Source organism: Mesoplodon densirostris, chromosome 5, assembly GCF_025265405.1.
Source record: "Mesoplodon densirostris isolate mMesDen1 chromosome 5, mMesDen1 primary haplotype, whole genome shotgun sequence".
NCBI classification, from domain to species: Eukaryota; Metazoa; Chordata; class Mammalia; order Artiodactyla; family Ziphiidae; genus Mesoplodon; species Mesoplodon densirostris.
In genome coordinates this window covers 57,132,965-57,155,465 of record NC_082665.1, presented here as the reverse complement: position 1 = coordinate 57,155,465, position 22,501 = coordinate 57,132,965, and positions in this window count along the sequence as shown.

Sequence of the window (22,501 nt, the reverse complement as noted above, 5' to 3'; positions counted from 1 at the left end):
ACATACTTGTATACACATGTATGTATATGTATACATATTTATATTTATCCATATATATTTGTATATACATAGAAACTCTGGAAGGTAAACTTAACTGCAGGAGGGACTTTTATGTTTACTTTATACTCTTCTGAATGGTATGATATGGCAATTTTATAATTAAAATTTACTTTTACCATTAAAAATAAATACTTTGTGCTGGGTATAGTAGAGTTTCCATTCTTGAAATAGACTCAGTAAATGAGGTTGTTATTGAAGAGTGTGGGATGGAAAAAAAAAGGTGCATTTCAGGAACATGGCCAGCTCTAGGTTTGAAAGTACAAAAGGTTATATTTGGGCAAATCACTTTTCTTCAATTCATTCTCCTTATGGTAATATATGGGGGATTGGACTAGAGGATGACTAAGTTCTCTTATGGGATGACTAAGGTTCCGTATAGATTATGAGCCAGAGCAACCAGAAGACCAAAATGCATGGCAAAAGAATAAAGACACTGTACTAGAGATACAACTTAAATTGTCAACATGATGTGTTTCTTCATGAGATGTCAGCTCCTGGAGTCTGTAGCCAGGCCTTGAATATTGTGGTAATAATATGAAAACAGATTTCTCAAGACAGCTGCCCTCAATTCCACTTAATAGTAAATAACTTCTGTTTTACTTCAATGCAAGATGCAAAGAATTTCAATTTCTTTAATTTTCAAGTTCTTCAAATAAATGTCCTTACCATTTCCCCATTTCAAACATCTTTTCTCATTTCCACTTTTTGAAATACAACCCATTTTTTTAAAAAATTAATTCATTAGCATAAAATAGACCAAAAAAGCAAATCACAAGAATGCATATTCACCTCATATTTCAGCTTTCTCCAACCTGCTGATGCTGCTAATATTGTTGCCTCAATAAGTAAACATTTTGCATGTGGTGTAGAATATATTTCACACACTTAAAATTTATAGGTAAAAGTATTATCACAATTCAAGTATCTTTTCCTCTACGGTCAAAGTAGGCAGTTCTCAAGTGTAATATGGGCTGTGTGCCAGAATTTAGATTTTAAATCTGCTAATATAGAAGTGGGAATATACTCCCTACAGAATCAGTATTGTAAATGCTTCATGTGTTCTCAGTCTAAACCACAATGACCTACTTAATCCATAGTGTACCCAAATCGGAGTATTTCTGAGCAATTGTGGAACCTAACAAAGAAAGTAAACACTTTGGAATCAAAACCAGATTGAAATCCTGGCTCTGTTGCTTCCCAACTGAGCAAGTCATTTAAAGCCAATGAGCTTCAGTTTATTCCTGTGTGAAACAGTGATCATAATATTTATTTCCCAGAGTTGCCATGAGGATTATCTGAGATTATGTAGGTGGTCATTTTTTTTTCTTCCTGCCTCCCCTTCTACACTCCTCTTTATGCAAGCTTTTGCTACTCATTTGAAACCAGAGGAGGTTTTTTTCTTTATTTGCTCTACACCATAATTACAGTATTAACTAAACCATGAAAATTGGCTGGCCTAATTTCAATCACAGCCCCAAGCAGCATCTGAAGGATGGGTACTGCTTCAACTCTGGAGAAACAGGAGAACAGAGCCTTGGAGCTCCTGTCATGCTCATGGGTGGTGACGGCTCATATCACAGTGGCACCTACACTCATCAGTTATTAACACTACAGGCTCTGGCGTCAGAAGGATCAAGATCAAAATCCTGGATTTACCACTTACCACGTATGTGAACTTGAACAATGTATTTAACCTCCGTGCCTCAATTTCTTCATTTGTAAAGTGAGAATAGTAATAGTACCTTCTATCTAAGGTCTATTGAAGATTATATGAAGAAGTGCGTGTAAAATATTTACAATAATACCTCTCTGATAACATTTTTCTATAGTTTAAGCTTACTAATTATGGTTTTGATGCTTTCCAACAAAAAAAAAGTTTAAACAAAAAAAGAAAGCATGTATATACTGCTAAATATAAGTTGGGTAAAATATTACAAGTTACTTTCCAAAAGTTTCTTTTTGTTTTTTTAAAGGACACCTTTCTTATTTATGAAATCAAAATTGGATGATTTATGTGTTCTCAGTGCACGCTGATAAATCGGTGTAAAAGGATGAATCTTAGTTCACAAATCAGGTGTGAAAGTTGTAATTATACTGAGTTTTCTATTACATTTTAATTTTTTGTATAGTCCTCCTTCAACCAGGATGACAGCAACTTGATCTCTGTATTTTGAGCTTTCTAGGAATAACATTTAGTTTATAGAGGCTTCACACAGTCCCCAGATACCAGGCTGAGGCATCTGGTGCTTGATGTCATCTGTTCACATAGGTGTCTGCTGAAACACCTTACTGGGTTCTCAGTCAACACCTCGCAAGGGTTGCTGACAAAACATTCCTTATCTCTGTCAACTGGCCTCTTCAAAGCAGGAGGCTCTGCTACTTTTATGCCTCACTTGAATCCCTCTGCCCCTTTCATGCCATGCTGGGGTTTCATAATTGCTACCTGGCTGTCTAAAACCCTAGACACACCATGCAGCCTCTCCTTTGGAGTTCCTGAGAGTCTGATCAGGAACCTACTTCTTCACTTCACTTCTCTTCCATCGTTACCCTCCAATGATGTTATAGAAGTATCAGTATGAACAGTCTTGTGAAGAAAGCTCTGGGACAAGTTGCGACATAAATAAATAAAATCTAAGCAAGGCAGGGTGAGAAAGACCTCCAAAAGGTATGAAAAATCCTTGAGGGCTCTTGAGAGCAAGGGCAGAAGTTTCTTCATGTGAGGATGAAAAGAGGAGGAGGGTGTCTGGGTGGCAAGTGGTGAGAAGGTAAGGAAGAGAGTAGTGGAAGAGAAAGGCAGCAGACATTTGCATGTTGAGGTCATTTCCAAGCTGTGTCTGTAATAAGATGCTTTTTCTTATTCCATTCCTTCATTTTCCCTTTAATTCTGTTTTTCAGTTGGTGTGTGCTACATAATTTGTTGTTAGCATCTTTTGGAGACCTTTCTGAGTCTTCCTTGCTTAGATTTTATTTATTTATATCCCAACTTGTTCCAAAGCTTTCTTAGCAAGACTATTCACACTGACACGCTTTATAACATCATCAGTCCCTGCCTTCATCCTCTTAATGATCCTAGGTGCTTTTTCTCGCCTCTCTTTCTTATCTTTCCTGATTGGGAGGCTCTCAAGTCCATTTATATTATGTCTCTATTTTCACTAGCATTTTTAAGCTAGTTTTTTGTTCATGTGGCTCTGTTATTTTATGGGTCAATTTGATTTATATTTACAACGTTGTGAGAAACAATATCAAATGCTTTCTCCCATTTTGTCATTCAAAGGAATCTTGTCACATTTCCTTGAAAGACCAAGGACAACTTGAAGATATTTCTCAATTTTTGCCTTCTTTCTCTGAGGCAGTGGTATACTGTCACTACTGAATTTCATGTGAATAGTTTAGAGCCTCATCTTTTGAAACTCTTTGGAAATAAGTACATTAGGTTATCTTGTTCCTGGTCACAGAAGACGTTTTAGAAAAGAAAAGCTCCAAATCCTAACTGACAGCTATTTCTATTTCTAATGAATGGCATTTTCTCTATGAAGTCTTACTTAAATAATATATCATTATTAGTATGCTTATAGAGATGCAGAATGTAGCACTTGTGTTTTGTTTTGTTTTTAATTTTAAAGCAACTACACAAACTAGAATAGGTTCCCAGGGACAGAGCTTGAAAGAAATAAATTTAGATTTTTTAAAGGCTTTGACACAGATTATTTATAATAAAACAAGACAAAAATATCATATTTCCTCAAGCCATAAATACTTGGTACCTTGAGTTAATGACTGCCCTCCATCTTGATACTCTACTAGATTATGTATTCTGTCCTTCAAAGGACAGATTGTGTTATTTTTCCTACAGACCATGACAAAGATAAACAAAGCTCCAGTTTGGGTTTAGGTTTACAAACTAGCAGAAGCATTTTTAAAGCCACTGAATAGGAGAGATGAAAAGAGGAAGTTGCTTTTTCAAATATCAGCATTTACGCTGATTTTTCATAGAGCTTGATATAAAAGACCTACCAAGATGAAGTGGGAGAGGTGACAGGGAAAAGAAAAGAAATCACTGTGTTTATTACACAGTCATTTAAAATAAAATTGATTAACAACAGATAAAACTTATGAATTGATAGCTGTCTTCCAAGTTTTCCCTGATTTGTGACTTACTGTAATTTTCTAAAACTACTTCATGAAATGTGAAGTCCATACAAACATAGACGTTGGGATTTATATTTTTATAAAAAGAAAAAGACTCTGATTATTTGAGAAAGCTCTGTTCTCATCAGACCTTTGGTGTGAACAAACAGAACAGCAGAGTGTGAAGCTTCATGAGAAACACAGAGAATAGTAATCTGCACTTTGACCTACGACCTTTGCTGTTAACCTAATCAATCCTGTTCCAGCTATGGTAAACATACAGAGGCAATTCCCTGTGCTGCCCTGGATAAACAGTAGATCTAACTGATTACTTTATAATTTTCCCATAATTAATGCTAAATCTCTTCTGAAAGGTAGATTCAAAGTTGTGATTTCATATTCTAATCACAAAGATGGAGTTCATCGTATCTTGTTGCCACACTGGAAATACCCACTTACTCGCCCTGAATTGGTCTCTTGGGAACCATAGCGCACTCAGGCCTTTTGCATGGCCAGATAGGGAGACAGCAGTGGATCTGTGTGAGGCTAACAGGCCCTGACAGAGCTAGAAGTCCTCCAGTCGGCCTGCACCCAGGAACGTGATTCTGTAACCAACAGGTCTAAATGGCCACAGGCAACAGATACCATTATGCTAGGACTGATTAAACATTAACTGGAAACTAGAAAGTCCTTTGCTTTTAATAACAGCAAGGTGGTGCTTTTTTAAAATTCTCTTCCTTTATGCAACAATAGGAAAATGTTCTTGATAAAATCTTAAATTAAAAAAAATGAAAAAAATCCCATTTAGGCTATGATTACTGTTATATAAATTTCATAGATATGTGAAAAGAAATGCATTGGAATGTAGAAAAATATGATATTTTATTTTTTAATATTGCTGAATTTCAAGTAATTCCACTTTTTACGTTTTGAATTGCTATTGCTGTTACAATTTTTTTATATAAAACACACACATACACGGTACAAAAACTCATCCTTAAGTTAGAAAAGAATTGTAACTTCACATCTTTTCCCAGTTGAGACTCTCTATATTTTAGTTAGCCAGCATTTTTTATATTCCTTAATCCTTTCATATATTTGACCCAAATAAAATGGGTCTTCAAGTTGGTAACTCACCAACACCTAACTGAAGTTTCTTCTGATTTCCAAGGAACTTTAGAAAATAGGTACAAGTCAAAGAAGTATGTTGAAAATGTCTTCTTGAGCTACTCTTATGAAACATGTTAAAATGTATTTATACTATTTTGTATTTAATAATTAAAATATATAATTTTTTATAAAGCTGAGGTACAGAGAAATTAAGTAGCTTGCCTAAGGTTGTACATCTAGCAGGAGACATAGCCTAGAGTCAATCCAGCAATCTAGCTACAGAGTCCATGCTCACTACCACTTCAAAGTCATCTTCATTATCACCATGTAAATATTGTCCAGTGCAGAATCAACAGTACAAATATTCATGTTAGGATTTTTTCTTGTCCAGTTTTTGCTTCTTTTTCTTGGAATTAATAATTATACCTCTTTTTAACCTGCTTAGTTTTTCTAATATCCTCAATTCTTTCTAGATGCTTAATCATTATATCAAGTTGATTTTTTATGGAAAGCTTCCACAACTGTCCTCTCATTTTATTCTGGACTTCTTTTTCTCTGATCTTGCTGTTTGTGTTGATCCATGGCTTCCAAAATCCCAGTTCTTTTTCTTTTTTAGTGTAATCCCTTGTTTTCTTAGAGCATATTCTCTGTATCTCCTTAGAAATGGATTCTATAAAAGGTAAATTTCTGAGTCTTCAAAATTCTGATACCTTCATTTTTCCCTGAGGTTTAATTGATAATTTTAGAATATTACAATGTGATAGAATATTATAGCTTAAAAGTCATTTTCCATCAGGGTTTTCAAAATAATGTCCACTGCTTTCTAGAAGTGAGAACTGTTTTGAGATCATCAATGTCATTTTAATTTCCATTCTTCTGTATGGAAGCTTGCTTATATTCTCTCTGAAATAAGACATTGTGATGCCGATGAAAAATGTCACCTGACATATCAGTAAACAAAGGATGTTGCAGCCATCAAGCCATTGGCCACCGCAGCCACTCCTGACTATGCAGCCTGAGGGGATTCAGGATGGAGAAGAACAGGATACGGCTGGAGACAACTAACGTGCATATGAAAGGAATGATTTCAACAAGCCCAGGCTCTTGCATCTTCCCATATATAGAAAAGTACTAAATTCATCAACTTGAGATGTTCGTTTTTCTTTAATTAACAGTAATCTTTTGAGGTTTCAACCACCTGGTTTTTGTTGTAAAAACCTCATATATATCCTGGCTCCTTCCTTACCTCTTAGGAGCATTCCCTCAGAGCTGAGAGGCTGCCTTCTGGGCTTAAGTCCTCAACTGTCTGCTTAATAAAAAATAATTCTCAGAGGGACCTTCAAGATGGCAGAGGAGTAAGACGTGGAGATCACCCTCCTTCCCACAAATACATCAGAATTACATCTACATGTGGAACAACTCCTAAAGAACACCTACTGAACGCTGGCAGAAGACCTCAGACCTCCCAAAAGGCAAGAAACTTCTCACGCACCTGGGTAGGGGAAAAAAAAAAAAAAGAATAAAGAGAGACAAAAGAATAGGGACAGGACCTGCACCAGTGGGATGGAGCTGTGAAGGAGGAAAGGTTTCCACACACTAGGAAGCCCCTTCACTGGCAGAGACGGGGGGTGGCGTGGAGGGAGCTTCAGAGTCATGGAGGAGAGCTCAGCAACAGGGGTGCAGAGGGCAAAGCAGAGAGATTCCCACACAGAGGATAAGTGCCGACCAGCACTCACCAGCCTGAGAGGCTTGTGTGCTCACCCGCCAGGGCGGGCAGGGGCTGGGACCTGAGGCTTGGGCTTTGGAGGTCAGATCCCAGGGAGAGGACTGGGGTTGGCTGGGTGAACACAGCCTGAAGGGGGCTAGTGTGCCACAGCTAGCCGGGAAGGAGTCCAGGAAAAAGTCTGGAACTGCCTAAGAGGCAAGAGACCATTGTTTCAGGGTGCGCAAGGAGAGGGGATTCAGAGCACCACCTAAATGGGCTCCAGAGATGGGTGCGAGCCATGGCTATCAGCACAGGCACCAGAGATGGGCATGAAATGCTAAGGCTGCTGTTGTAGCCACCAGGAAACCTGTGTGCAAGCACAGGTCACTATCCACACCTCCCCTGCCAGTAGCCTATGCAGCCCGCCACTGCCAGGGTCCCGTGATCCAGGGACAACTTCCCCAGGAGAACACACGCCACACCTCATGCTGCTGCAATGTCACATTGGCCTCTGCTGTCACAGGCTTGCCCCGCATTCCGCACCCTTCCCTTCCCCCAACGTGAGTGAGCCAGAGCCCCCTAATCAGCTGCTACTTTAACCCGTCATGTTCGGGTGGGGAACAGATGTCCTCAGGGGACCTACACACAGAGGCAGAGCCAAATCCCAAGCTGAACCCCAGGCGCTGTGCGAACAAAGAAAAGAAAGGGAAATTTCTCCCAGCATTCTCAGGAGGAGTGGATTAAATCTCCACGAACAACCTGATGCACCCTGAATCTCTGGAACACTTGAATAGACAACAAATAATCCCAAAATTGAGGCGGTGGACTTTGGGAGCAACTGTAGACTTGGAATTTACTTTCTGCATCTAATTTGTTTCTGGTTTTATGTTTACCTTGGTTTAGTATTTAGAGCTTATTATAATTGGTAGATTTACTTATTGATTTGGTTGTTCTCTTCATGTTTTTAAAATATATATATTAAAAAATATTTACTATTTCTCTTTTTGTGAGTGTGTATGTCTATGCTTCTTTGTGTCATTTTGTCTGTACAGCTTTGCTTTTGCCGTTTGTTCTATGGTTCTATCTGTCTGTTGTTGTTTTTTTGCTTGTTTGTATTTTTGTTTGTTTGAGATTTTTTTAGTATAGTTTTTAGCACTTGTTATCATTGGTGGACTTGTTTTTTGCATTGGTTGCTCTCTGCATCTTGTTTTTTAATTACTTTTTTAATTTTATTTTTTATTTTTTATTTTTTTTTGCTTTATAACAAATTAAATCAGTTGTACATATACATATGTTCCCATATCCCCTCCCTTTTGCGTCTCCCTCCCACCCTCCCTATCGCACCCATCCAGACGGTCACAAACCACCGAGCTGATCTCCCTGTGCTCTGCGGCTGCTTCCCACTAGCTATCTACCTTACATTTGGTAGTGTATATATGTCCATGCCGCTCTTTCACTTTGTCACAGCTTACCCTTCCCCCTCCCCATATCCTCAAGTCCATTCTCTAGTCGGTCTGTGTCTTTATTCCTGTCTTACCCCTATGTTCTTCATGACATTTTTTTTCTTAAATTCCATATATATGTGTCAGCATACAGTATTTGTCTTTCTCTTTCTGACTTACTTCACTCTGTATGACAGACTCTAGGTCCATCCACCTCATTACAAATAGCTCAATTTCGTTTCTTTTTATGGCTGAGTAATATTCCATTGTATATATGTGGCACATCTTCTTTACCCATTCATCTGATGATGGACACTTAGGTTGTTTCCATCTCCGGGATATTGTAAATAGGGCTGCTATGAACATTTTGGTACATGTCTCTTTTTAAATTATGGCTTTCTCAGGGTATATGCCCAGTAGTGGGATTGCTGGGTCATAGGGTAGTTCTATTTGTAGTTTTTTAAAGAACCTCCATACCGTTCTCCATAGTGGCTGTACCAATTCACATTCCCACCAGCAGTGCAAGAGTGTTCCCTTTTTTCCACACCTCTCCAGCATTTATTGTTTCTAGATTTTTTGATGATGGCCATTCTGACTGGTGTGAGATGATATCTCATTGTAGTTTTGATTTCCATTTCTCTAATGAGTAAAGATGTTGAGCATCCTTTCATGTGTTTGTTGGCAGTCTGTATATCTTCTGTGGAAAAATGTCTATTTAGGTCTTCTGCCCATTTTTGGATTGGGTTGTTTGTTTTTTTGTTATTGAGCTGCATGAGCTGCTTATAAATTTTGGAGATTAAGCCTTTGTCAGTTGCTTCATTTGCAAATATTTTCTCCCATTCTGAGGGTTGTCTTTTGGTCTTGTTTATGGTTTCCTTTGCTGTGCAAAAGCTTTTAAGTTTCATTAGGTCCCATGTGTTTATTTTTGTCTTTATTTCCATTTCTCTAGGAGGTGGGTCAAAAAGGATCTTGCTGTGATTTATGTCATAGAGTGTTCTGCCTATGTTTTCCTCTAAGAGTTTTAGAGTGTCTGGCATTACATTTAGTCTTTAATCCATTTTGAGCTTATTTTTGTGTATGGTGTTAGGGAGTGATCTAATCTCATACTTTTACATGTGCCTATCCAGTTTTCCCAGCACCACTTATTGAAGAGACTGTCCTTTCTCCACTCTACATTCCTGCCTCCTTTATCAAAGATAAGGTGACCATATGTGTGTAGGTTTATCTCTGGGCTTTCTATCCTGTTCCATTGATCTATCTTTCTGTTTTTGTGCCAGTACCATACTGTCTTCATTACTGTAGCTTTGTAGTATAGTCTGAAGTCAGGGAGCCTGATTCCTCCAGCTCCATTTTTCGTTCTCAAGATTGCTTTGGCTATTCAGGGTCTTTTGTGTTTCCATACAAATTGTGAAATTTTTTGCTCTAGTTCTGTGCAAAATGCCAGTGGTAGTTTGATAGGGATTGCATTGAATCTGTAGATTGCTTTGGGTAGTAGAGTCATTTTCACAATGTTGATTCTTCCAATCCAAGAACATGGTACATCTCTCCATCTATTTGTATCATCTTTAATTTCTTTCATCAGTGTCTTATAATTTTCTGCATACAGGTCTTTTGTCTCCTTAGGTAGGTTTATTCCTAGATATTTTATTCTTTTTGTTGCAATGGTAAATGGGAGTGTTTCCTTGATTTCACTTTCAGATTTTTCATCATTAGTATATAGGAATGCCAGAGATTTCTGTGCATTAATTTTGTATCCTGCAACTTTACCAAATTCATTGATTAGCTCTAGTAGTCTTCTGGTAGCATCTTTAGGATTCTCTATGTATAGTATCATGTCATCTGCAAACAGTGACAGCTTTACTTCTTCTTTTCCGATTTGGATTCCTTTTATTTCCTTTTCTTCTCTGATTGCTGTGGCTAAAACTTCCAAAACTATGTCGAATAAGAGTGGTGAGAGTGGGCAACCTTGTCTTGTTCCTGATGTTAGTGGAAATGGTTTCAGTTTTTCACCATTTAGAACGATGCTGGCTGTGGGTTTGTCATATATGGCCTTTATTATGTTGAGGAAAGTTCCCTCTATGCCTACTTTCTGCAGGGTTTTTATCATAAATGCGTGTTGAATTTTGTCGAAAGCTTTCTCTGCATCTATTGAGATGATCATAGGATTTTTCTCCTTCAATTTTTTAATATGGTGTATCATGTTGATTGATTTGCGTATATTGAAGAATCCTTGCATTCCTGGAATAAACCCCACTTGATCATGGTGTATGATCCTTTTAATGTGCTGTTGGATTCTGTTTGCTAGTATTTTGTTGAGGATTTTTGCATCTATGCTCATCAGTGATATTGGCCTGTAGTTTTCTTTCTTTGTGATATTCTTGTCTGGTTTTGGTATCAAGGTGATGGTGGTCTCGTAGAATGAGTTTGGGAGTGTTCCCCCTCTGCTATATTTTGGAAGAGTTTGAGAAGGATAGGTGTTAGCTCTTCTCTAAATGTTTGGTAGAATTCGCCTGTGAAGCCATCTGGTCCTGGGCTTTTGCTTGTTGGAAGATTTTTAATCACAGTTTCAATTTCAGTGCTTGTGATTGGTCTTTTCATATTTTATATTTCTTCCTGAGCCAGTCTTGGCAGGTTGTGCATTTCTAAGAATTTGTCCATTTCTTCCAGGTTGTCCATTTTATTGGCATAGAGTTGTTTGTAGTAATCTCTCATGATCTTTTGTATTTCTGCAGTGTCAGTGGTTACTTCTCCTTTTTCATTTCTAATTCTATTGATTTGAGTCTTCTCCCTTTTTTTCTTGATGAGTCTGACTAATGGTTTATCAATTTTGTTTATCTTCTCAAAGAACCAGCTTTTAGTTTTATTGATCTTTGTTATCGTTTCCTTCATTTCTTTTTCATTTATTTCTGATCTGATTTTTATGATTTCTTTCCTTCTGCTAACTTTGGGATGTTTTTGTTCTTCTTTCTCTAATTGCTTTAGGTGCAAGGTTAGGTTGTTTATTCGAGATGTTTCCTGTTTCTTAAGGTGGGATTGTATTGCTGTAAACTTCCCTCTTAGAACTGCTTTTGCTGAATCCCATAGGTTTTGGGTCGTCGTGTCTCCATTGTCATTTGTTTCTAGGTATTTTTTAATTTCCTCTTTGATTTCTTCAGTGATCACTTCGTTATTAAGTAGTGTATTGTTTAGCCTCCATGTGTTTGTATTTTTTACAGCTCTTTTCCTGTAATTGATATCTAGTCTCATAGCATTGTGGTCAGAAAAGATACTTGATACAATTTCAATTTTCTTAAATTTACCAAGGCTTGATTTGTGACCCAAGATATGATCTATCCTGGAGAATGTTCCATGAGCACTTGAGAAAAATGTGTATTCTGTTGTTTTTGGGTGGAATGTCCTATAAATATCAATTAAGTCCATCTTGTTTAATGTATCAGTTAAAGCTTGTTTTTCTTTATTTATTTTCATTTTGGATGATCTGTCCATTGGTGAAAGTGGGGTGTTAAAGTCCCCTACTATGATTGTGTTACTGTCGATTTCTCCTTTTATGGCTGTTAGTATTTGCCTTATGTATTGAGGTCCTCCTATGTTGGGTGCATAAATATTTACAATTGTTATATCTTCTTCTTGGATCAATCCCTTGATCATTATGTAGTGTCCTTCTTTGTCTCTTCTAGTAGTCTTTATTTTAAAGTCTATTTTGTCTGATATGAGAATTGCTACTCCAGCTTTCTTTTGGTTTCCATTTGCATGGAATATCTTTTTCCATCCCCTTACTTTCAGTCTGTATGTGTCTCTAGGTCTGAAGTGGGTCTCTTGTAGACAGCATATATATGGGTCTTGTTTTTGTATCCATTCAGCCAATCTGTGTCTTTTGGTGGGAGCATTTAGTCCATTTACATTTAAGGTAATTATCGATATGTATGTTCCTATCCCATTTTCTTAATTGTTTTGGGTTCATTATTGTAGGTCTTTTCCTTCTGTTGTGTTTCTTGCCTAGAGAAGTTTCTTTAGCATTTGTTGTAAAGCTGGTTTGGTGGTGCTGAACTCTCTCAGCTTTTGCTTGTCTGTAAACGTTTTAATTTCTCCATCAAATCTGAATGAGATCCTTGCTGGGTAGAGTAATCTTGGTTGCAGGTTTTTCTCTTTCATCAGTTTAATTATGTCCTGCCACTCCCTTCTGGCTTGTAGAGTTTCTGCTGAGAGATCAGCTGTTATCCTTATGGGGATTCCCTTGTGTGTTATTTGTTGTTTTTGCCTTGCTGCTTTTAATAGGATTTCTTTGTGTTTAATTTTTGACAGTTTGATTAATATGTGTCTTGGCGTATTTTTCCTTGGATTTATTCTGTATGGGACTCTCTGTGCCTCCTGGACTTGATTAACTATTTCCTTTCCCATATTAGGGAAGTTTTCAACTATAATCCCTTCAAATATTTTCTCAGTCCCTTTCTTTTTCTCCTCTTCTTCTGGAACCCCTGTAATTCGAATGTTGGTGCATTTAATGTTGTCCCAGAGGTCTCTGAGACTGTCCTATGTTCTTCTCATTCTTTTTTCTTTATTTTGCTCTGCAGCAGTTATTTCCACTATTTTATCTTCCACCTCACTTATCCATTCTTCTGCCTCAGTTATTCTGCTATTGATCCCATCTAGAGTATTTTTTATTTCATTTATTGTGTTTTTAATCGATGCTTGATTCATCTTTAGTTCTTCTAGGTCCTTGTTAACTGTTTCTTGCATTTTGTCTATTCTATTTCCAAGATTTTGGATCTGGGAAATACAATCTTGGATCATCTTTATCATCATTATTCTGAATTCTTCTTCAGGTAGACTGCCTATTACCTCTTCATTTGTTAGGTCTGGTGGGTTTTTATCTTGCTCCTTCTCCTGCTGTGTGTTTTTCTGTCTTCTCATTTTGCTTATGTTACTGTGTTTGGGGTCTCCTTTTTGCAGGCTGCAGGTTCGTAGTTCCCGTTGTTTTTGGTGTCTGTCCCCAGTGGCTAAGGTTGGTTTAGTGGGTTGTGTAGGCTTCCTGGTGGAGGGGACTAGTGCCTGTGTTCTGGTGGATGAGGCTGGATCTTGTCTTTCTGGTGGGCAGGTACACGTCTGGTGGTGTGTTTTGGGGTGTCTGCGGACTTTTTATGATTTTAGGCCACCTCTCTGCAAATGGGTGGCGTTGTGTTCCTGTCTTGCTAGTTGTTTGTCATTGGGTGTCCAGCACTGTAGCTTGCTGGTCATTGAGTGAAGCTGGGTGCTGGTGTTGAGATGGAGATCTCTGGATGATTTTCGCCATTTGATATTATGTGGAGCTGGGAGGTCTCTTGTGGGCCAGTGTCCTGAAGTTGGCTCTCCCACCTCAGAGGCACAGCACTGACTCCTGGCTCCTCAATTTGGGATGATTTGTTGTCTATTCATGTATTCCACAGATGCAGGGTACATCAAGTTGATTGTGGAGCTTTAATCCGCTGCTTCTGAGGCTGCTGGGAGAGGTTTCCCTTTCTCTTCTTTGTTCTCACAGCTCCTGGGTCTCAGCTTTGGATTTGGCCCCGCCTCTGCGTGTAGGTCGCCGGAGGGCGTCTGTTCTTCGCTCAGACAGGACAGGGTTAAAGGAGCAGCCTCTTCGGGGACTCTGGCTCACTCAGGCCAGGCGGGAGGGAGGGGCACGGAGTGCGGGGCGAGCCTGCAGCGGCAGAGTTCGGCGTGACGTTGCAGCAGCCCGAGGCGCGCCGTGCATTCTCCCAGGGAAGCTGCCCCTGGATCCCGGGACCCCGGCAGTGGCGGGCTGCACAGGCTCCCTGAAGGGCGGTGTGGACAGTGACCTGCGCTCGCACACAGGCTTCTTGGCGGTGGCAGCTGCAGCCCCAGCGTCCCACGCCCGTCACTGGGCTCCGCGCTTTCATTCATGACTCGCGCCCGTCTGTGGAGCCCCTTTAAGCAGCGCTCTTAATCCCCTCTCCTCGCGCACCAGGAAACCAAGAGGGAAGAAAAAGTCTCTTGCCTCTTCGGCAGCTCCAGAGTTTTCTTGGACTCCCTCCCGGCTAGCTGTGGCACATTAGCCCCCTTCAGGCTGAGTTCTCACCGCCAGCCCCAGTCCTCTCCCTGCGCTCTGACCGAAGCCCGAGCCTCAGCTTCCAGCGCCGCCCGCCCTGGCGGGCAAGCAGACAAGCCTCTCGGGCTGGTGACTGCCAGTCGGAACCGATCCTCTGTGTGGGAATCTCTCTGCTTTGCCCTACCCAGCTATGTGGGGAGTTTCTTGCCTTTTGGGAGGTCTGGGGTCTTCTGCCAGCATTCAGTAGGTGTTCTGTAGGAGTTGTTCCATGTGTAGCTGTATTTCTGGTGTATCCGTGGGGAGGAAGGTGATCTCCGCCTCTTACTCTTCCGCCATCTTACCCGGAAGTCACTTTTTTATTTTTAATAATGTTTTTCTTTTTTCTTTTTTTTTTTTTGTGCAGTCCACGGGCTTCTCACTACTGTGGCCTCTCCCATTGTGGAGCACAGGCTCCGGATGCGCAGGCTCAGCGGCCATGGCTCACAGGCCCAGCCGCTCCATGGCATGTGGGATCTTCCCGGACCGGGGCACGAACCCGTGTCCCCCGCATCGGCAGGCGGACTCTCAACCACTGCGCCACCAGGGAAGCCCTATTTTTTATTTTAATAACTTTACTTATTTTAATTTTTTTCTTTCTTCTTTCTTTCTTTCTTTCTTTCTTTCTTCCTTTCTTTCTTCTTTTCTCCCATTTCTTGTGAGCTGTGTATCCGACAGGGTCTTGGTGCTCCAGTTGGGTGTAAGGCCTGAGCCTCTGAGGTGGGAGAGCCGAGTTCAGGACATTGGTCCACCAGAGACCTGAAAACCCCACATAATATCAAATGGCAAAAGCTCTCCCAGAGATCTCCATCTCAATGCTAAGTCCCAGGTCCACTCAACAACCAGCAAGGTACAGTACTGGACACCCCAGTACTGTACATAGTAGGTCAAACAGCTAGCAAGACAGGAACACAACCCCACACATTAGCAGAGAGGCTGCCTAAAATCATAATAAGTTCACAGACACCACAAAACAGACCACCGGACATGGCCCTTCCCACCAGAAAGACAAGTTCCAGCCTCATCCACCAGAACACAGGCAACAGTCCACTCCACCAGGAAGCCTACAGAACGCACTGAACCAACCTTAGCCCCTGAGAGCACACGTGAAAAACAACAGGACTACAAACCTGCAGCCTGCAAAAAGGAGACCACCAACACAGTAAGTTAAGCAAAATGAGAAGACAGAGAAACACAAAGCAGATGAAGAAGCAACGTAAAAACCCACCACACCACACAAATGAAGAGGAAATATGCAGCCTACCTGAGAAGGAATTCAGAGTAATGAGAGTAAAGATGATGCAAAGTCTTGGAAATAGAATGGAGAAAATACAAGAAATGTTTAACAAGGACCTAGAAGAACTAAAGAGCAAACAATGATGAACAATGCAATAAATGAAATTTAAAAATCTCTAGAAGGAATCATTAGCAGAATAACAGAGGCATAAGAATGCACAGGTGACCTGGAAGATAAAAAATTGGAAATAACTACAGCAGAGCAGAATAAAGAAAAAAGAATGAAAAGAATTGAGGACAGTCTCAGAGACCTCTGGGACAAAAATAAATACAACATTCGAATTATAGGGGTCCCAGACTAAGAAGAGGAAAAAAAAGGGACTGAGAAAATATTTGAAGAGATAATAGTTGAAAAGTTCCCTAATATGGGAAAGGAAATAATCAAGTCCAGGTGCAGAGAGTCCCATACAGGATAATCCAAGGAGAAACGCGCCAAGACACATATTAATCAAACTATCAAAAATTAAATACAAAGAAAAAATATTATGGGACTTATGGGGATAAGGTTAACAGCCCTTCTTTCAGCAGAAACTCTGCAAGCCAAAGGGAGTGGCAGGACATATTTACAGTGATGGAAGGGAAAAGCCTACAACCAAGATTACTCAATCCAGCAAGGATCTCACTCAGATTTGACAGAGAAATTAAAACTTTTACAGGAAAGCAAAAGCTAAGAGAACTCAGCACCATCAAACCAGCTTTACAACAAATGCTAAAGGAACTTCTCTAGTCAGGAAACACAAGATAAGGAAAAGACCTACAATAAAAAACCCAAAACAGTTAAGAAAATGGTAATAGGAACATACATATCGATAACTACCTTAAATGTAAATAGATTCATTGCTCCAACCAAAAGACATAGACTGGATGAATGGATACAAAACGAAGACCCGTATATATGCTGTCTACAAGAGACCCACTTCAGACCTAAGGATACATACAGACTGACAGTCAGGGGATGGAAAAAGATATTCCATGCAAATGGAAATCAAAGGAAAGCTGGAGTAGCAATTCTCATAACAGACAAATCAGACTTTAAAATAAAGACTATTACAAAAGACAAAGAAGGACACTACATAATGATCAAGGGATTGATCCAAGAAAAAATATAACAATTGTAAATATTTCGGCACCCAATATAGGAGCACCTCAATACATAAGGCAAATACTAACATCCATAAAAGGGGAAATCGACAGTAACAAAATCATAGTAGGGGACTTTAACACACCACTTTCACCAATGGACAAATTATCCAAAATGAAAATAAATAAGGAAACATATGCTTAAAAGGACACATTAACCAAGATGGACTAAGTGATATTTATAGGACATTCCATCCAAAAACAACAGAATACACTTTCTTCTCAATTTCTCATGGAATATCCTCCAGGATAGATTATATCTTGGGTCACAAATCAAGCCTTGGTAAATTTAAGGCTTGTATGAAATGGATGACTAATAAGAACCTGATGTCATATTTTTGTGTGTGTGAATTTTTGAATTTTATTTATTTTTTAAAAAATAAATAAAATTATATAAAAATAAATAAATAAATAAAATTCAAAAATTCACACACAAAAAAATATGACAAACAAGCTTTAGAACAGAGAAGACCCTTCTTCATTTGGGAGGCAGAAGCATTAAACATACTACCCGCTCCCCAAAGGGGATTATGAATCTTTGACAGGACTAACCTAGTGGCGCAGTGGTTAAGATCCACCTGCCAATGCAGGGGACATGGGTTCGAGCCCTGGTCTGGGAAGATTCCACATGCTGAGAATCAAAGAAACCCATGTGCCACAACTACTGAGCCTGCTCTCTAGAACTCGCAGACACAACTACTGAGCCCACGTGCCACTACTACTGAAGCCCGTGCTCCTATAGCCTGTGCTCCACAACAAGAGAAGCCACCAAAATGAGAAGCCCGCACCGTGAAACTAAGAGTAGCCCCCACTCGCCACAACTACAGAAAGAGCCCGCGTGCAGCAACGAAGACCCAAAACAGCCATAAACAAACAATTAAAATAATAAATAGAAATAGAAAAAAAAAGATTATTTCACCACGGACATTCAGGTTCAAACTTACTAATGCTTCAGAATGTTCACAGCTTTCTCAAGCCTTAAAAAAGGGTATTATTAGTGTATCCTGAGTTACACAGGGAACTTGTCCTTACCCACTGAGATGAGATTTCTAACGTTCTCTAGCATCACATCCCAATAAAAAAAAAAAAGAAAGACAATTGAAATCATATCAAGTATCTTTTCCAACCACAACTCTATGACACTAGATATCAATTACAGGAAAAAAAACTATAAAAAGTAAAAACACATGGAGACTAAACAATACACTACTCAATAAGCAACAGATCACTGAAGAAATCAAACAGGAATCAAAAAATACCTAGAAACAAATGACAATGAAAACACACAGCCCAAAACCCATGGGATGCAGCAAAAGCAGTTTTAAGAGGGAAGTTTATAGCAATACAATGCTACCTCAAGAAACAAGAAACATCTCAAATAAACAACCTAACCTTACACCTAAAGCAATTAGAGAAAGAAGAACCAAAAAAATCCAAAAGTTAGCAGAGGGAAAGAAAAGATCAGATGAAAAATAAGTGAATTAGAAATGAAGGAAACAACAGCAAAGGTCAATAAAACTAAAAGCTGGTTCTCTGAGAAGATAAACAAAATTGATAAACCATTAGCCAGAATCATCAGAAAAAAAGGGAGAAGAATAATTCAATAGAATTAGAAATGAAAAATGAGAAGTAACAACTGACACTGCAGAAATACAAAGGATCATGAGAGATTACTACAAGCAACTATATGCCAATAAAATGGACAACCTGGAAGAAATCGACAAATTCTTAGGAAAGCACAATCGTGAGAGACTGAACCAGGAAGAAATAGAAAATATAAACAGACCAATCACAAGCACTGAAATTGAGGTTGTGATTAAAAATCTACCAGCAAACAAAAGCCTAGGACCAGATGGATTCACAGGCAAATTCTATCAAACATTTAGAGAAGAGCTAACACCTATCCTTCTCAAACTCTTGCAAAATATAGCAGAGGGAGGAACACTCCCAAACTAATTCTATGAGGCCACCATCATCTGATACCAAAACCAGACAAGGATGTCATACACACACAAAAAAACTACAGGCCAATATCACTGATGAACATAGATGCAAAAATCCTCAACAAAACACTAGCAAACACAATCCAACAGCACATTAAAAGGATCATACGCCATGATCAAGTGGGGTTTATTCCAGGAATGCAAGGTTTCTTCAATATATGCAAATCAGTCAATGTGATAAACCATATTAACAAATTAAAGGAGAAAATCAATATGATCATCTCAGGAGATGCAGAAAAAGCTTTTGAAAAAATTCAGCACCCATTTATGACAAAACTCTCCAGAAAGTAGGTATAGAGGGAACTTACCTCAACATAATACAGTCCATATATGACATACCCACAGCCAACATCATTCTCAATGGTGAAAAACTGAAACCATTTCCACTAAGATCGGGAACAAGACAAGGTTGCCCACTCTCACCACTCTTATTCGACATAGTTTTGGAAGCTTTAGCCACAGCAATCAGAGAAGAAAAAGAAATAAAAGGAATCCAAATCAGAAAACAAGAAGTAAAGCTGTCACTGTTTGCTGATGACATGATAGTATACATAGAGAATCCTAAAGATGCTATCAGAAAACTACTAGAGCTAATCAATTAATCTGATAAAGTAGCAGGATACAAAATTAATGCACAGAAATCTCTCCCATTCCTATACACTAATGATGAAAAATCTGAAAGAGAAATTGAGGAAACACTCCCATTTACCATTGCAACAAAAAGAATAAAATATCTAGGAATAAACCTACCTAAGGAGAAAAAAGACCTGTATGCAGAAAACTATTAGACACTGATGAAAGAAATTAAAGATGATTCCAACAGATGGAGAGATGTACCATGTTCTTGGATTGGAAGAATCAACATTGTGAAAATGACTCTACTACCCAAGGCAATCTACAGATTCAATGCAATCCCTGTCAAACTACCAATGGCATTTTTCACAGAACTAGGACAAAAAAATTCACAATTTGTATGGAAACACAAAAGACCCAGAATAGCCAAAGCAATCTTCAGAAGGAAAAATGGAGCTGGAGGAATCAGACTCCCAGACTTCAGACTATACTACAAAGCTACAGTAATGAAGACAGTATGGTACTGGCACAAAAACAGAAATATAGAACAATGGAACAGGACAGAAAGCCCAGAGATAAACTTATGCCCATATAGTCACGTTATCTTTGATAAAGGAGGCAAGAATATACAATGGAGAAAAGACAGCCTCTTCATTAAGTGGTGCTGGGAAAATTGGACAGCTACATGAAAAAGAATAAATGAGAACACTCCCTAACACCATACACAAAAATAAACTAAAAATGCATTAAAAACCTAAATGTAAGGCCAGACACTGTAAAACTCTTAGTGGAAAACATAGGCAGAACACTCTATGAAATAAAACACAGCAAGATCCTTTTTGACCCACCTCCTAGAGAAATGGAAATAAAAATAAAAATAAACAAATGGGACCTAGTGAAACTTAAAAGCTCTTGCACAGCAAAGGAAACCATAAACAAGACAAAAAGACAACCCTCAGAATGGGAGAAAATATTTGCTATCAAAGCAACTGACAAAGGATTAATCTCCAAAATTTATAAGCAGCTCATACAGCTCAATATCCAAAAAACAAACAACGCAATCCAAAAATGGGCAGAACACCTAAAGAGACATTTCGCCAAAGAAGATATACAGATTGCCAACACACACATGAAAGAATGCTCAATATCACTGATCATTAGAGAAATGCAAATCAAAACTACAATGAGGTATCACCTCACACTACTCAGAATGGCCATCATAAAAAATCTACAAACAATAAATGCTGGAGAGGGTGTGGAGAAAAGAGAACACTCTTGCATTGTTGGTGGGAATGCAAATTGATATAGCCACTATGGAGAACAGTATGGCGGTTCCTTAAAAAGCTAAAAATAGCACTATCATATGACCCAGCAATCCTACTACTGGGCATACACCCTAAGAAAAGCATAATTCAAAAAGTTTCATGTACCGCAATGTTCATTGCAGCACTATTAACAATAGCCAGGACATGGAAACAACCTAGGTGTCCATCAGCAGATAAATGGATAAACAAGATGTGGCACAGGGCTTCCCTGGTGGCGCAGTGGTTGAGAGTCCGCCTGCCACTGCAGGGGACACAGGTTCATGCCCCGGTCCAGGAGGATCCCACATGCCGTGGAGCGGCTGGGCCCGTGAGCCGTGGCCGCTGATCCTGCGCGTCCGGAGCCTGTGCTCTGCAACGGGAGAGGCCACAGCAGTGAGGGGCCCGCGTACCACAAAAAAAAAAAAAAAAAGAATATGTGGCACATATATACCATGGAATATTACTCAGCCATAAAATTGTTGAGTAATTGAGTTATTTGTAGTGAGGTGGATGGACCTAGAGGCTGTCATACAGAATGAAGTCAGAAAGAGGAAAACAAATACCGTATGCTAACATATATATATGGAATCTAAAAAGAGAAAAAAATGGTTCTGAAGAACCTAGGGCAGGAGAGGAATAAAGACGCAGACACAGAGAATGGACTTGAGGACACGGGGAGGGGGGAAGGGTAAGCTTGGACGAAGTGAGAGAGTGGCATGGAGGTTTATACACTACCAAATGTAAAATAGATAGCTAGTGGGAAGCAGCTGCATAGCACAGGGAGATCAGCTCGGTGCTTTGCATCCACCTAGAGGGGTGGGATAGGGAGTGTTGTAGGGAGACAGAAGAGGGAGGAGATTTGTGGATGTATGTATATGTCTGGCTGATTCACTTTGTTATAAAGCAGAAACTAACACACCATTGTAAAACAATTATACTCCAATAAAGATGTTTAAAAAAACCCCACATAATTCTCAACTTTTGGGTTGTGCATTGTTTTTCAGTTGACAGTGCTTTGTTGTGGTTCTGTTCTCATTTATTAGCCCTGACACTTGATAGACATTTTAATGTGAAGACTTGTGTTCATGTCTCCAGAACGTTCTCCTATTATTGCTTTGATTCCCTCCCCCCAATCTTCTGTTTTCTCCTATTAGTCGAATGATGCAACGACTATGTTCATCTTCTTCTAAGTCTTTTATTGTTTTTATTTATTTTTTGAATATTATTCCTTCTTTTGGTCATATTTTCTGAGAAATTTCTTTAAAAAGTTCCCCCTAACTTTCCCTTGATTTTTAAAAAGGTTTGCTATGATTTTCACTTTCTCAGTTTAGTTATTCTGTTTTCCTTTTTTTATAGGAATTTATTCTGGTTTTATACATGTTACATGATTTTATAGTTCTCTTAGGATACAAATTGATTTTTAAATATTCTCTATATTCCGTTTCCTGCATTATCTGTGTCTCTGATTATTTATACTGCTTTTTCTTTTTAGTCTCTGCTTTAAAGCTAGTAGTATTTACAAAACTACAATGAGGTATCACCTCATAACAGTCAGAATGGTCATCATCAAAATGTCTACAAATAATAAATGCTAGAGAGGGTGTGGAGAAAAGGGGAACATAAACTGTTGGTGGGAATGTAAATTGGTGTAGCCACTG